Here is a 15225-nt window from a genome sequence, read left to right as displayed (position 1 = left end):
TTTTTAGTTTCTGGGTTTTCCATTTTATTCCTTTTTTGATTGAAGTTCCATGCTGACCATTCTGTCATCTATTTTCTTGAATATATGCATGTAACTACTTTAGGATGTGTATCTGAAATCTCAAATAACAGGATCACCTGTTGTCTGTTTACATTATTTCATTTTTTTCCCCTTGGTTCTAATTGTTGGTGTGACTAGTATTTTTTGAGTCAATTCTAAGCATTGTGTCTGAAAAATTATAGAAGCTCTCGATTATATTATCTTTATCTAGAAATGATTTACTCTATGCATCCTAATGAAGTGGAAGATGACTTGATACTGGGATTCAGAGATTGTTAGTTCCCTGTGCCTCTGGTTTATATCCTCTTTTACAATATAACACTCTGCTTCCCAAATAAATGTTTATGTACTTACCATGAACTCTTTTACTTAGCAAGTATTAAAATTCAATTTTTAAAAAGCGTTATACAACTTCTTAAAGCTTTCCTGTACTTCATAAGATATTTTCGGTTTGGCTTCCTAATCTTTTCTCTGGGCAGCTTAATAACCAGTAATGGACTAGGGAAAACCTGTGTAGAGTCCAAGATTCAGTTTGTTTCAACTCTCTTTTCTCTGGAATTTTAGTTTCTATATCCTTATTTCCCTGGTAGGCCTGAAATTTAATTTCTTCCTCTTTAGGACTGTGAGATCACTGACAGCCATATTGACACCTGTCTTTTATCTATACACTTCCAGATTCTTAACCTCTGCCTCTGACCTTAAGCTGTTTAAATTGTCGAGTATTTTAATAAGAAAACAAGTCAAGAAAAGTTTAAGCTCAGTTGACCTCCATAAGATTCCTTTCTTTTCAGCATCTTGGAATTTCAAATCTAGTAACCTCAAAAGCATTTTACTTTAAAAAAAATAAGTGGTTTTGTACATTGTAATTGTATCATAGATTTTCCTGTTATTCTTAGACACATTAATCTGCTATGAGCTATGTTGTCATATATATATGACAATAGTCATATGTATGACTTCTGGATAGTCTAATAACATTTGATATTTAGCAAGTAGTTATAAATACTTGTTCTGGCATATAAATGGCATTGTTAGAGATAAAAGGAGAAGCCAAAAGTACTCCCTTCCTCAGGGAAGGGAGACCACAGGAAGAGAGTGTATAATAAACAATGAATTTTAATACAATATAATAACAACATGAATGAAATAGGAAATAGGAAAATATGTTATGAAAACAAAGAGGAAGGAATAAAATTTCACACACTAAGTACCGTAATTTCTTAATTTGTGTACAATAGTTTTTCAGAGAGAAATAAAGAGAATTTGGAGAAAAAGATGATATATTGTAGAAGGAAAAAATATTTTAGGAATGTTGGGATTCATTATGGGAATGTTTGTGAAACAGAGTCTTAATTGTGTTTGGATCATAAATTACAAGAATATAGTTTTGAATATAAAAGGCATTTTCAGGGTAAGCTTATCATTGGTCACTGACAAGATAAGGTAAGAGTATCAGCTCTGTGAACAAAAACTTTGGATATGTAAATGGCAAGGTGGAAATTTACAAAAGTGACTTCAGTGTAAAGATAGGAAATTATAAAAATGGAACTGAATTAAAGCAATGATAGTAAGGACAGAAAAAGGGGAACAGACCAAATTAACCACATTTGCAGCAGATTTTACAATATTTTTAACTTCAGGGGCAGAGGCTGAGTTAATCATACCTGAAAATTATGGAACATTGTCATTATTGCATCACTGGTTCCTGCACACTCTCATTATTTTATATTTGTTGTTGTTATTCGTTCATTCATTTATTTGTTCTTTCATTACCTTTTATAAATAGCTCCATTCCCACTTCCATTATGATCGATTGTCCTTCCTTTGCAGTCAAGCATTTTTGCTTGTTTGTTTTTTAGGAAGTGCATGAACTGGGACGTGAACCTGGGTTTCTCACATGGCAGACAAGAATTATACCACGGCACTACCCCTGTAACCCCTGCAGTCAAGCATTTTAAATAATTTTGTTCATATATGTTCTTACAAATATACTTATCACTGTTTTGTGCACACATTTTACACTTATATAAATGATGTATCCTGTTTCTTAACTTTTATTTTAGAAGTACTGTTCCTTTTTTAAAAAAATCCTTCCCAGCTGTTGGGTGTACATTACTCCTACACAATACTCCATTGTGTGCATTTACTATATTTTAGACATTCAATTTTCCACTAATGGGTACTTGGGTTTTATCTGAATAACTCATCCTCAGCACACATGTACTTGTATGTGCAAACACACGCACAAACACACAAAAATCCTTCAGGCCCATCTTCTAACATGTTGATAGGATGATAGGACATGGAAAGTGATTCAAAGTATGAAATAAAAAGAAGGCATTGATGATGACTTTGAATTTTATACTATAGGCAGAAAGAGGGTTGATGATGAAGCCAGTACTCCAATAACTGCTCCATCAGTATCCGAGCAAATATCATATTTTACATCTTAATTTTTTAATGGTAAAAAAATTTAAAAGCAGCAATTCTCAGAAACCATTTTCGAAACTTTAATTTCATGTTTATATAGAGAAGAGATGTTCCTTCTCTGCCTTTTAAGGGGGTGGAAACTAACCTACATTTGCATTATTTATCCGGACTTGAGCAAGTATACATTGTGCTGGTTTGAAAGGATGTATGTACCCTAGAAAACCCTGTTTTAATCCTAATCCCATTTTGTAAAGGCAGCCATTTCTTCTAATCTCTATTCAGCATTGTATGTTTGAAACTGTAATTAGATTATCCCTTGGAGATGTGATTTAATCAAGGGTGGTTGTTAAACTGGATTAGGTGAGGCATGTCTCCACCCATTCAGGTGGGTCTTGATTAGTTTATTGGAATCCTATAAAAGAGGAAACATTTTGGAGAAAGAGGAGATTCAGAAAGAGCAGAGAATGCTGCAGCACCATGAAGCAGAGAGTCCATCAGCCAGTGCTTTGGAGATGAAGAAGGAAAATGCCTCCCAGGGAGCTTCATGAAACAGGAAGCCAGGAGAAGAAACTAACAGATGACGATGTGTTTGCCATGTGCCCTTCCACTTGAGAAACTCTGAACTTTATCGGCCTTCTTGAACCAAGACGTCTTTCCCTGGATGCCTTAGATTGGATATTTCTATAGACTTGCTTTAATTGGAACATTTTCTCGGCCTTAGAACTGTAAACTAGTAACTTATTCAATTCACCTTTTTAAAAGCTGTTCTGTTTCTGGTATATTGCATTCCAGCAGCTAACAAACTTGAATATACATCATTAGCATTCTTTGCTAACACATGCCACAAATATATTAAGGAAATCGGTGACACTTGAATCAACATAGCAGAATGCTTGCAGTACAGACAATAAAGATAAAAGAACTTTCCTTGTGCTGATGGTATTTTAATATAGCACTCTTTAGAAGAAAAATTGTGTCACTGTCAGAGTTAGTCAATATGTACATCTTTGGTTCTTGCTTTTCTTCCCACCAGATAGAAAAATTAATGTATTGATTTCTCTTATAAAGATGATAGCTCACTTTTATTATTATTATTTAGCATATCTTGCCCTTATACTAAGAACACTTGTGTTTAGCCAGGCTGAAGCCAGGTGAACCAGTGGCTATACAGAAATGTGTCATATTTAAAAGTCCTTTTCCACCCACTCCCAAAACACAAACAACTGTCATAAGGAGATATTGTTATACAAGTCTGAACCATAAAAGCTGAATTTTTTATTGTGGTTGACCAAGATGTTGGGGTAAGATGCTCCAGGGTGCCATTCCTCCACAGAATAATTAAGCAATTATGAAAAAACTTATAGAAGCATCTTCCTCAAAATGACAGAAAACAGTTAAATGGTTTCAGTACTAGGTGAGTACTGAATCAAAAATCCAAACTTTATAAATAGAAGGATAAGCTCCTGGCCCTCTTAATGATGGCCCCCCTCTCTCTGGATTGGTATGAAGTCAATCTATGGTCCCATTGTGAGGTTCTCGACTCTTTTCTGGAGAGAGCAGAGTAAACCCAATATTCAGATTGGGGTGCCTGTATGTAGGTGCCAAACTAAAAGTGGCAGCCTGAAAGACCAAACCAAGAAATACCTCTTGGGATCACCCTCCAAGAATTTGACCTTCAGGCAAAAGGACCTTGCAGACAGTGAAAGAAATGTAAGAAAGAATTAACTCAAAGTGGCTTGAGGCAAAGGATTAATGTCTTAAGACATATAATAGAATACCCAAGAGGCAGAGAAAGTGTATCATTATACCTCTTTCAATAATGCATAGATTATTTAGACAGAAAATGAATAAGGAAATAGAAGACTTGAATGATACTATAAACCAAAGTAGACCTAACAGGAATATATATTCACCCAGCAGTAGCAGAATCATTCTTTAGAACATACTGTAGTTTATGTCATAAAACAAGTCTCAATAAAATTAAATATAGAAATCATATAGTGTATCTTCTTCAACCTTAATGGAATGAGGAGAGAAATGCATAAGTAATAGAGGGAGAAATGGAAAATTCAGAAATAGATGAAAATTAAACAACGTACTCATAAACAACCAAGGGATCAAAGAAGAAATCCTAAGGAAAATGAGGCAAAAGAAAATGGAAACTCAGCATACCAAAACTTAGAGTTTGCAGCAAAGGCAGTGCTGACAGGAAAACTCTAAATGTTCTAAATGCCTACATTAAAAAGAAGAAATATCTGAAATCAGAGTGTAACCTCATAACTTTAGGAACAAGAAAGAGAAGAACAAAGTAAACAAAGTGAGGTGAAGGAAGGAAATACAAAGATTAAAGCAGAGGTAAATAACACAGAGAATAAAGAAAACAATACAGAGACTCAACAAAACCAAAAATTGGTTCTTTGAAATATTCAAGTACATCTAAAAGCCTTTATCTAGACCAACAAAAAAAAAAAAAAAAAGGAAAGAGGATAAAAATAATTAAAATCAGAAATGAAAAGAGGGCATTACTTCTGGGACCCACTGAAATAAAAAGTATTGTAAGAGGTTACTGTGCATAACTGTATGCCAACAAATTAGATAATTTAGATGAAATGGGCAAATTCCTAGAGATTCACAAACTACCTCTAATTCTTTCAAGAAGAATTAGAAAATCTCAACAGATCAATGGCAAGTAAAGTGATTGAATTGGTGGCCAAAACCCTCCCATCTATGAAAGCCCGGGACAAGATAGCTTCATAGGAAGATTATACCAAGCATTCTAAGAATTAATAGCAGTCCTACTCTGATAAAAAATACACTTCCTAACTCATACTATGATGCTAACATCACCCTAATCACAAAGCCAAATAAAGATGCCACAAAAAAGAATATCATTTATGAATATAAATGCAAAATTCCTCAACAAAATATTAGCAAACCAAATCCAACAGTATACTAGAAGAGCTTTATACCATGATCAAATGGGCTTCATCCCAGGTTGTAAGGGTGGTTCAATGTAAAAAAAATCATTTAATGTAATAGACCACACTAATAGAAAGACGATTAAAACCCACATGATCATATCCATTGATACAGAAAAGTCATTTGATGAAATCCAGAACTGATCCTTGATAGAGTTGCTTAGAGAATTAGAAATAGAAAGAAACTTCCTCAGCATAAACAAGGACATATGTGAAAAATCCACAGCTGGCATCATATTCAATGGTGAAAGACAGAATGCTTTCTCTGTATCTTCTGAAATAAGTCAAGGATGATTACTGTCACCACTGTTATTCACCATAGTAATCAAAGTTTTAGCCAGAGAAATTAGACAAGGCAAAAAAATATGTCATCTAAATTAGAAAGAAAGAAAGAAATTGTTCTCTATTGGCAGATGGTATGAACCTATAGACAGGAAATCTTAAATTATCAGCAAGAAAACTACCTAAGCTTAAGCATATTCATCAACATGGTGGTGCACACATAACAATATGGGGAGATCAGTAGTGTTTCTATACACTTGTAAAGAAAAATCTGAAGAGTAAATCCAGAAAAAAATTTCATTTAAAACAGTAACCAAAGTAATCAAATATCTAGGAATAAATTTAACAAACAATGTCCAGGATTTATACATGGGAAATTGCAAAATACTGCTTAAAGAAAGAAGACATCGATAAATGAACATTCTGTGTTCATGGTTGGAAAACTAAATACAATGTCAGTTCTACCCAAAATAAATGACAAATTCAATGAAATCCTAAAAAAAGAAATCACAACAGTCTACTTTGCAGAATGGAGAAGCCAATCGTCAAAGTTATATGGAATGAAAGGAGCTTTCAATTGCCAAAACATCTTGAAAAAGTAGAATGAAACTGGAGAACTCACACTTCCTGAATAAGAACTTACTACAAAGGTACAGTAATCAAAACAGTATGGTACTGGCACAAGGGCAAGTATACAGATCAATGTAATTGAATTGAGAGTTTAGAAATGAAACCTTGCATCTATGGCCAAACTTTTGACAAAGTTGCCAAGCCCAGCTGGTGGGAAAAGAATAATCTCTTTTGAAAAATGGTGCTGGAAAAATTGGATATCCATATGAAACAGAATGAAAGTGAATCCCTACCTCATACCATATACAAAAATGAACTCAACATGGATCAAAGACCTAAACATAAGAACCAAAAGTCTATAACTCTTGAAGAAAATATAGGGACGCATCTTTAGGACCTTCTGTTAGGCAATGGTTTCTTAGTATTTTTACCGAAAAGTACATGCAATTACAGATAAAAATGATAAATGTGACCTCATCAAAATGAAAAATATTTGTGCATCAAAGTACTTCATCATGAAAATAAAATACCATCTATGGAAGGGGAGAAAGTGTTTGGAGATACATATCCAGTAAGGATTTAACAGCCAGATGGTTAAAGAAATCATACAAATCAACAGCAAAAAGACAACTCAATTTAAAAAATGGGCAATAGACATTTCTTCAACATATTTATACAAATGGTTACAAAACATATGAAAAGATATTCAACAGCATTAGCCTTTAGCATAATGCAAATCAAAACCAAAATGAGATGTTTCACACCCATTAGAATAGTTACTGTTTTTTTTTTTTTTTAAAGGAAAGTATCAAGAGCTAGAGAAGATGTGGAGAAACTGGAAAACTAATTCACTCTTGGGGGAATGTAAAATGATTCTGCTACTGTGGTTAACAGTTTGATGCTACCTTTGAAAGTTACATATAGAATTACCATATGATCTGGCAATCCCACATCCAGGTATATACTCAAAGAATTGAAAGCAGGGTTTGGACAGATATATATATATATACATGTTGCTGTGTGAATATCTGTTCAAACCCTGCTTTCAATTCTTTGAGATATACCTGGATATATATATTATATATATATATATATATAATATATATATATATATATATAATATATATATATGTAGTGGAATTATTCATAATTACCAAAAGATGGAATCCACCCAAGTGTCCAACAACTGATGAATGGATAAACAAAATGGGCACATGCATGCAATAGAATATCATTCAACCATAAAAAGGAAAGAAATTCTGATTCATATGACAACATGGATGAACCTTAAGACATTATGTTAGTTGAAATAAGCCAGTCATAAAAAGACAAATTTTATATAATCTCATGTATATGAAATAATCAGATTAAGCAAGTCCATAGAATCAGAAACTAAATGCAGGTTACCATGGTATGGGGTTTGGGTAGCAAATGGGGTATTAATGCTTAATTGTACAAAGTTTCTATTTAAGGTTATGGAAAAGTGTTGGTAATCAATGGTAGTGATGGTAGCACAACATTATAATATAATTAACACTACTGAATTATCTATTTGAATATGGTTAAAAAGGAATATTTTAGGTTGTATGCATGCTTCTAGAATAAAAATTTAAAAAAAATACAGGACTCTAAAACACAAACAGGAAACTCTAATGTAAACTATGGACTATAATTGATGGTCTAATTATAATAATATTATTTTATCAGTTGTAACAAAGGTATCATACTAATGCAAATTCTTAGTAATAGGAGTACTGTGCACGTGGAGGGGGTATATTGGAGCTCTGTGTTCTGCATGATATAGAAACAGTGATGTGTTTAATTTTTTAAACAAAAAATTAAATATTTGAATTTTCAAATGGTCAAGATAAATTTTTCTTAATAATTATCATAAAGGAAAACTAAGCCCATTTTCACTATATTTCATATTAAATTTTCCAAAAAAAACAGATAACACAGAGAACTAGGATAAAAATGCATGCATATTTTATTGTTTCAATTTAATTTTAAAAAACATTATGGGGCGGGCCACGGTGGCTCAGCAGGCAAGAACGCTTGCCTGCCATGCCAGAGGACCCAGGTTTGATTCCTGGTGCCTGCCCATGTAAAAAAAAGAAAGAAAAAAAAAAGCATTATGGAGTTTAAGCAATTTGATAAAAAAATGATCAATAAATTAGATAAAACATTGCATCAAGTGAGCAGGTTTGAGCACAGAGAGAATTCAAGTGTGAAACAGAGTGGTGGCAGTTTTGACTAACTCTAGATTTTGAGCTAGAATGGCCTTCAGAATTATTATGGGTTGGGATGTAATGGTTGGCTCTTTCTACATTGGCTCTGAACAGACAGTCCTGTGAGCCACCCCACATAGGGGTGTGACTTTGGACAAGATGGCTCTCTACAATTGAAACAATCCCTGAAGAGGTTGACAGCTAAAGATTTTCTGCTGTTAGTACTTCTGGAAGTTGTTGTAAGTCCTTCATTTATGTGGAATCTGACTTCCAGTGGACTTGGTGGCTTACATGTAGCATGACCCAGGCTCTTCTCTCTGAGTCTGAGTTTGCCATGTTCAACATGCCTTTCTCAGGATAGGGTGGCTACACTTGTGGTTTACTGTCAATATTTGGCAAGGGAGCTAAAAATTTTGGGTTCTTGGTAAAAAAAATCTGGTTCATGACCAAAAGTGGGCAAGGAATCACAATGCTTTTATTAGGGCAACTGTCCTTAGTCTGTTATGAGTCATCCATCCTTGACTCATTTTAATGGCACAAATTGAATAGAACCTATGTTGCTTAATCATTGATTTGTTAAGCATCTCCATAATTTTCTATGGTGTATGTCTCTGGTTGCTCCTCTGAACTTGCCCCTTGTTATCATGTTATGTTTGTATGACTTCTACCCAGATTCATTGCTACCATGTCACTCCATTGTTTCAGGGTTTTGTCTTTTCCATTGATATGAATGAACTGGATTCTAAAATGGCCTCTTCTAACATCTACCTTGGTCTACAGAAGGGATCTACCATTGATCTTCTTGGTGATTCTTGGGTCCCTCTCATCAGTAATTTCTTATAGCCTTGGTAAATGATTCTCTTTTGGGTCTTCTCATTGACCATAATCATCTGGTAAGAATTCTGACATTATGTAGTTTGCCCATTATAATGTATCCACTTCATTGAGACTTAGTTTTTTCTTTTTTAAAAAAAGTATGGAATGTGTCACGAATTTGCATGTCATCCTTGCATGGGGCCATGCTAATATTCTCTGTATCGCTCCAATTTTATTATATGTGCTGCCAAAGTGAGTACTTCATTGAGACTTAAAATTCATTCTCCCAAAAAAAAAAATTCATTCTTCCATCTGCCATGGAAATTCTGCCATTTAACCTCATTCAACCTGGTTCATCATTTTTTCCATGCTTCTAAGAAACACCTTAGTATGGTGCTTGTAACATTTCCAGGAGTCCTTTTCAGATTTAAAATTTTATTTCACAGAAGAGTACTACTGATCAATAAACTCTCCTCTTACCAAAACTTTTCTGGTCATCTTGATCAAGCATTTTCAGCAACTAATTCCATCCCTATTCTCCCTCCTCCTGTTGGTACCTGTTGGCTAAGGGTCTTACTGCTCCTTTGAGATATAGTCCCTTTCTCCTTATCAGGCCTAGTGCATGCCCAGATTCTCAATAATGCAACTAAATCCTAGTTATAAGCCTAGTGCAGGATAGTAGGTGAGGCAAGATCCTGAGAGGGGCACATGTTGACTTTTGTAGGAAAGTTCTCTGCATGTCCTTAAGTCAAGTGGGGAGTGACAGCCCTAAGTTAGGAGAGGTGGCCTATTTTAGCAGGATCAGAAATTTCAGGAGAAAATGATAATCCTTGAAGGGGCTGACAGCTTATTTACTCACAACACTTTTGGGGTTGGGGCAACTGCTGTCTGGGCAACAGATGACAGTGTATCCTAGAAGCAATGCCAGAATGAAAGCAAATAGAGTAATTGATGTCATTATGGAAAGTAGGACAGAGGAGTCTGAGATAATATACAGCTTTCTATTAAATATGAATAACAATTCCATAGGATAAGAAGCAAAGCAAAAGAAGCAAGTTCGAGTGGGGAGATTAGGCTTCTGTTTGGGACATGCGTGATATGGGATGCCTGTGGAATTCCAGGTAATGGGAGACAGTAGGCAGTTGAATGCCTTTGGAATTCCAAAGATAAATCTGAATTATAAAAATAAATTTTGGGGTCAATGATGAGCAAGAAGATGTGGTACCCACCTGAAAAAAAGGTTACAATTTCAAGGCAGATAAAATCAAATTTAACACAAAAAGACTACGAACTAGCATAAGCTATGATCAGGTTCTTGAAGAAAATGTGTATGGCTTGTGACTCACAAGAAAGAGTTCTGATCTTCTCTGGGAAGATGCCCTTTGTAAGACATGTTTGAAACACTGTATGAAGGATGAACCAGGGATACCCAAATAAGGGAAAGAGAGGGATCGAGAAAGGAAACAGGTATATGCACCGTACCTGTGGCTGTTTGATTTAAGTAGATGAATATTAGTCATGAAAGTGAATAATGTTACTGAGGAGTGTGAATAAACAGATGTATGTATGTAATTAGAATGTATGTAATTATTCTCATACTGAACCAGGAAGTAGGTTAGGTAAAGAAAGGAAAGGAGGGAGGGAGAGAGGGGGAGAGAGAGAATTTATGGACTCATGAAACTCAAGTGTTGGGAGAAAAATATGGAAAGGATCATCACGCCTCAAGAACAACAAAAAACACACAAAAACATAGTGATGTCTTTACGAAATAGGACTAGCTCCTTCTTTGTTCTCCTCCGCCATCTCTTAATGGATCCTTTCACTTCAAATTGGCTTTCTCTGAATCCAAAGGGAGATTGTTTAATTTGTTGTTACTGTTGTGCTTGTTTTCTGAATTTTGAATTCAAAATATACTAGGAAAAGTATCTGTTGGACCTGACTTGGTTTAGTTACTGTGTTAGTTAGATTCAGTTGTCAACTTGGCCAGGTGAGCATACCTAGTCTTGTTGCTGCAGACGTAAGCCAATGATACGTGAACCTCATCTGTTGCTAATTACATCTGCAGTCGGCTAGGAGGCGTGTCTGCTGCAATGAGTGACTGGTTTGACTTAATTGGCTGGTGCTTAAATGAAAGATTGCAAAGTAGCACAGCTAAGTAGCTCGGCATTCCTCATCTCAGCACTAGCAGCTCAGCCCAGGCCTTTGGAGATGCAGAAGGAAGTCACCCCAGGGAAAGTTGTCGGAACCCAGGGGCCTGGAGAGAAGACCAGCAGAGACCATCTTGTGCCTTCCACGTAAGAAAGAACCTCAGTGGAAAGTTAGCTGCCTTTGTTGGAAAGAACCAACAAAATAAATCCCCTTTTATTAAAAGCCGATCTGTCTCTGGTGTTTTGCATTCCTGCAGCTAGCAAACTAGAACAGTTACTAACTCTTGTTTGAATCATAGGTGGTCAGCTTGGCTGAACCAGATAAGGAAATGGCGCTTTTGGTGGGACCACATTGTTGAGATATGGCTGGAGGAGCAGGGGAAGAGTTTTTAAAAGAAGGACTCTCTTCCGATTAATGTTTACTTTTGAAATTTGGCAAACAAAAATGCTTGGACTGAATGCTGTTTGCAACTGAAATAATGTAGTATGGATAAAATGTGGAAAAAGATGCTCACAATTATTTTTCAAATATAGTGTTGCTGATATCTGTAATGACATATATTAAAAATGGGCTAGACACCTAAGATTAAGCCTAAGAGTCACCCCCAGAGACCCTCTTTTGTTGCTCAGGTGTGGCCTCTGTAAGCCGACATGGCAAGTGAACTCACTGCCCACCCCCCCCCGCATGGGACATGACTCTCATGTGTGTGAATCTCACTGGCAGTGTGGGACAGAAATCCTGGGATGGGAGGGCCCTGGCATCAAGGAATTGAGAAAATCTTCTTGGACTAAAGGGGGAAGAGAAATGAGAAAAAATAAAGTGTCAATGGCTGAGAGATTTCAAATAGTGGAGAAGTTATCCTGGAGGTTATTCTTACACATTATACAGCTATCCCTTTTCAGTTAATGGTGTATTTGAGTGGTTAGAGGGAAGTGCCTAAAGCTGTGGAGCTGTGTTCCAGTGGCCTTGTTTCTTGAGGATGATTGTATAGTGAGGTAGCTTTTGCAATGTGACTATGTGCTTGTGAAAGCCTTGCATCTGATGCTCCCTTTACTTAGGGTATGGACAGATGAGTGAAGAATATGGATAAGAAGGTCAACTAATAATGGGAGGAACAAAGGTTAGGGTGAATTGGGTGGATGGGGATACTGGTGGTAGGAGGGACGAGGTAGGGGGTATGGCATATATACGTTTTCTTTTTTCTTTTTATTTCTTTTCCTGGAGTGATGCAGATGTTCTAGAAGGTGATTGTGGCTGTGAGTGCACGGCTGTGTGCTGATGTTGTGGGCTGCTGATCGTACACCATGTGTGGAATGTTCGTATGTTGAGAATGTTTGTGTTTATATGTTGTTTTATCAATAAAAGTTTTTTAAAAAGTACTTTCCCCTGGAAAAGAAAGTGCTAGAATACGTGTTAAAAAAAAAAAAACCACTTCAAAATTCAAGGATGAAATACAGATGGGACCTTTAAAGATTCAGCTCTGAGATGGCCCATCGTATTTCCGCATGAGCAGTTTTCCATGATGGTGAGAAAGATCTTCAAACTTCTAAAAACCCAAGAGATTTCTTTAGTCTAAGAGGCCAAATCTTTGTAAACTTAATACAGCACATGGCAAATAGCCATGGACATTAGAAGTTCTGTGAACCATAAAGCAGCCCAGGGTTAGAAAACTCTTATCAGCAGTCCTGCTGCCTAGTCCCATAGAGAATCAGCTTGCTCATCTATGCCGACACAACGTTTCTGTCCTTTCTCTAGTGACAGTCTCTGAGTTCCAGCACAGTGGGATATCTGCAGTTTTTTTTTGTTTTTTTTTTAACATGGGCAGGAATTGGGAATCGAACCCAGGTCCTCTGGCATGGCAGGCAAGCATTCTTGCCTGCTGAGCCACCGTGGCCTGCCCTTATCTACAGTTTTAAGCTCAATAAGTTAATCTTCTTTTGATGACCAATTAACCTCATCTAAACACACACACAGACACACATGCAAATGCACACACAAATACACACACAAACTACTCATTTTAGAAAGGAAAATTTACAGAAAGCTATAAAATTACTAGTTTTATAGAATGTAGTTAATTCCAATGAAGTTCATATGGGAAGGTGAAAAAGTGAAATTTTATTTCCAGAAACACATGTTTTTGAGATTCCTTTAAAATGTTTTATAACTCTACAGATATCAATAATTGTTCTGAGGACTCCATTTTTAGGAAAAAAATGTATACTCATTTTGAACTCCAGTTTTTTCTTACCACAACTATTTTCTTCAGCATACCAGATATGCCAAATATCTGAGCCAAGTGGGAAAAATCTGCTGGAATATGGATTTTGAATAAAGAAGGGCATTCATTATATAGTTTTTTAAAGAACATAAAATGCATGGAAGAAGAGGGAATATAAATGTATTCAGAAATAATGAAAAATATTGGTCAGCCCTGTTGGGATTACATGATAAATTTAATTTGCATTTTCTATCCTTATTGTAGACTGAATTGAATGCTAGACTAAGGTGAAAGGACTAGAATCTTACTGAGTGACTTTTTACATGCATGAAACCCACTTAACTTCTTATTTTTTTCTGTTCTTTTTAAATGAAACAAGAATGTATCTATTTTACAAATTTGTTGTAATGTGCCAATGACTCCATATTCACTCAAGTGATAAATGATCTAAGTTGTTTAGTGGTATTGTTCGGGTGGAAACTAAGTTATCTTGGGAGTCTGGAAGGAACTCTTAGGCAAGACTTTACCACGAAGAATACCTGTGTGGCATTATCATATTCTAAGGCCTTATCCTCAACTTACGAGTTCAGAAATGTGATTTTGTTCAAGTAAAGAGATGATCAGTCTTTTAGGAATTAATTTATGCTATAATAACAAACAAATGTATGGAAAAAACAAGGTGTGCTAGCACCACACCCATAAAGTAGGCCAGAATTCCAGAAATGTTTGACATATTCTCTCCAGTATTTAAAAATATCTGGAAGGCCAAATAATATCAGAATTTAATGGTGAATGCTAGATATCATAGACTCTCAGTGAATGTTGTGGAAACATGGTAACTTTATATCTTTAATCACATCTCTCTGAGCCTCCATATTGGCCAATGCACCTCCTTCAGAATATGTTTCCCTTCAGAATTTGTAAAATTTCAGTATTTAGTCCAGCAATCACACAGCGTATTCAAAAGGACATTAGTCCGTCCATTACAAAACGTGTCTGGGGTAGATGAACTCTGTATTAAACATTGGTCAAAATGTTTGGGGGACCTCTGTATTACATAAAGTGAATGTGCTTCTTTACTCCTAACTTCTCACAGTGTTTCATATGCTAATATGCATAGGAATCTGTGAGCGGGAATACATCATACAGTGGTTTCCTAAATTTGTGTGATCAGTTCATTATTTTTCACTGGCTTATTATAATTGTGGTGTTCTATTAAGCACATTTGCAAAAATGTAGGCATGCTGAAAGTGATCCATTAGGCTTTATATCCTTGATACTAATGTTAAAATGTAGCTGTTCCTCAACCACCCATTAAGAGATGATAATCTTTAGAGTGCACATGATTTATTCATTCATTTCTTGCTATTTTCCTTAAGTGACAAAGTTCTCAGGTACTTTGACATTAACTACACTTACCACTAAGGAATTTGACTTTATTTTAAAATTTCTTCTATAGTATTCTTCTGTAGTAATTCTCCATCACCTCCCA

The 15225-nt window shown here is 35.5% G+C and overlaps 1 protein-coding gene and 1 non-coding gene across 3 annotated transcripts in view; one reads left to right on the top strand and one right to left on the bottom strand.

The window, feature by feature from the left end:
- The window catches only part of SGCZ (sarcoglycan zeta), a 528743-nt gene that overhangs the window by 241657 nt on the left and 271861 nt on the right, over window positions 1–15225 (top strand). The gene's annotated exons all lie outside the window — the stretch shown is intronic.
- Window positions 9519–9624, bottom strand: LOC143670089 (U6 spliceosomal RNA). Its single transcript, XR_013169270.1, has one exon. It is a non-coding gene; the product is annotated as a U6 spliceosomal RNA (small nuclear RNA).

Source organism: Tamandua tetradactyla, chromosome 26 (genome assembly GCF_023851605.1).
Source record: "Tamandua tetradactyla isolate mTamTet1 chromosome 26, mTamTet1.pri, whole genome shotgun sequence".
NCBI lineage: Eukaryota > Metazoa > Chordata > Mammalia > Pilosa > Myrmecophagidae > Tamandua > Tamandua tetradactyla.
This window is presented reverse-complemented; position numbering and strand designations above follow the sequence as displayed.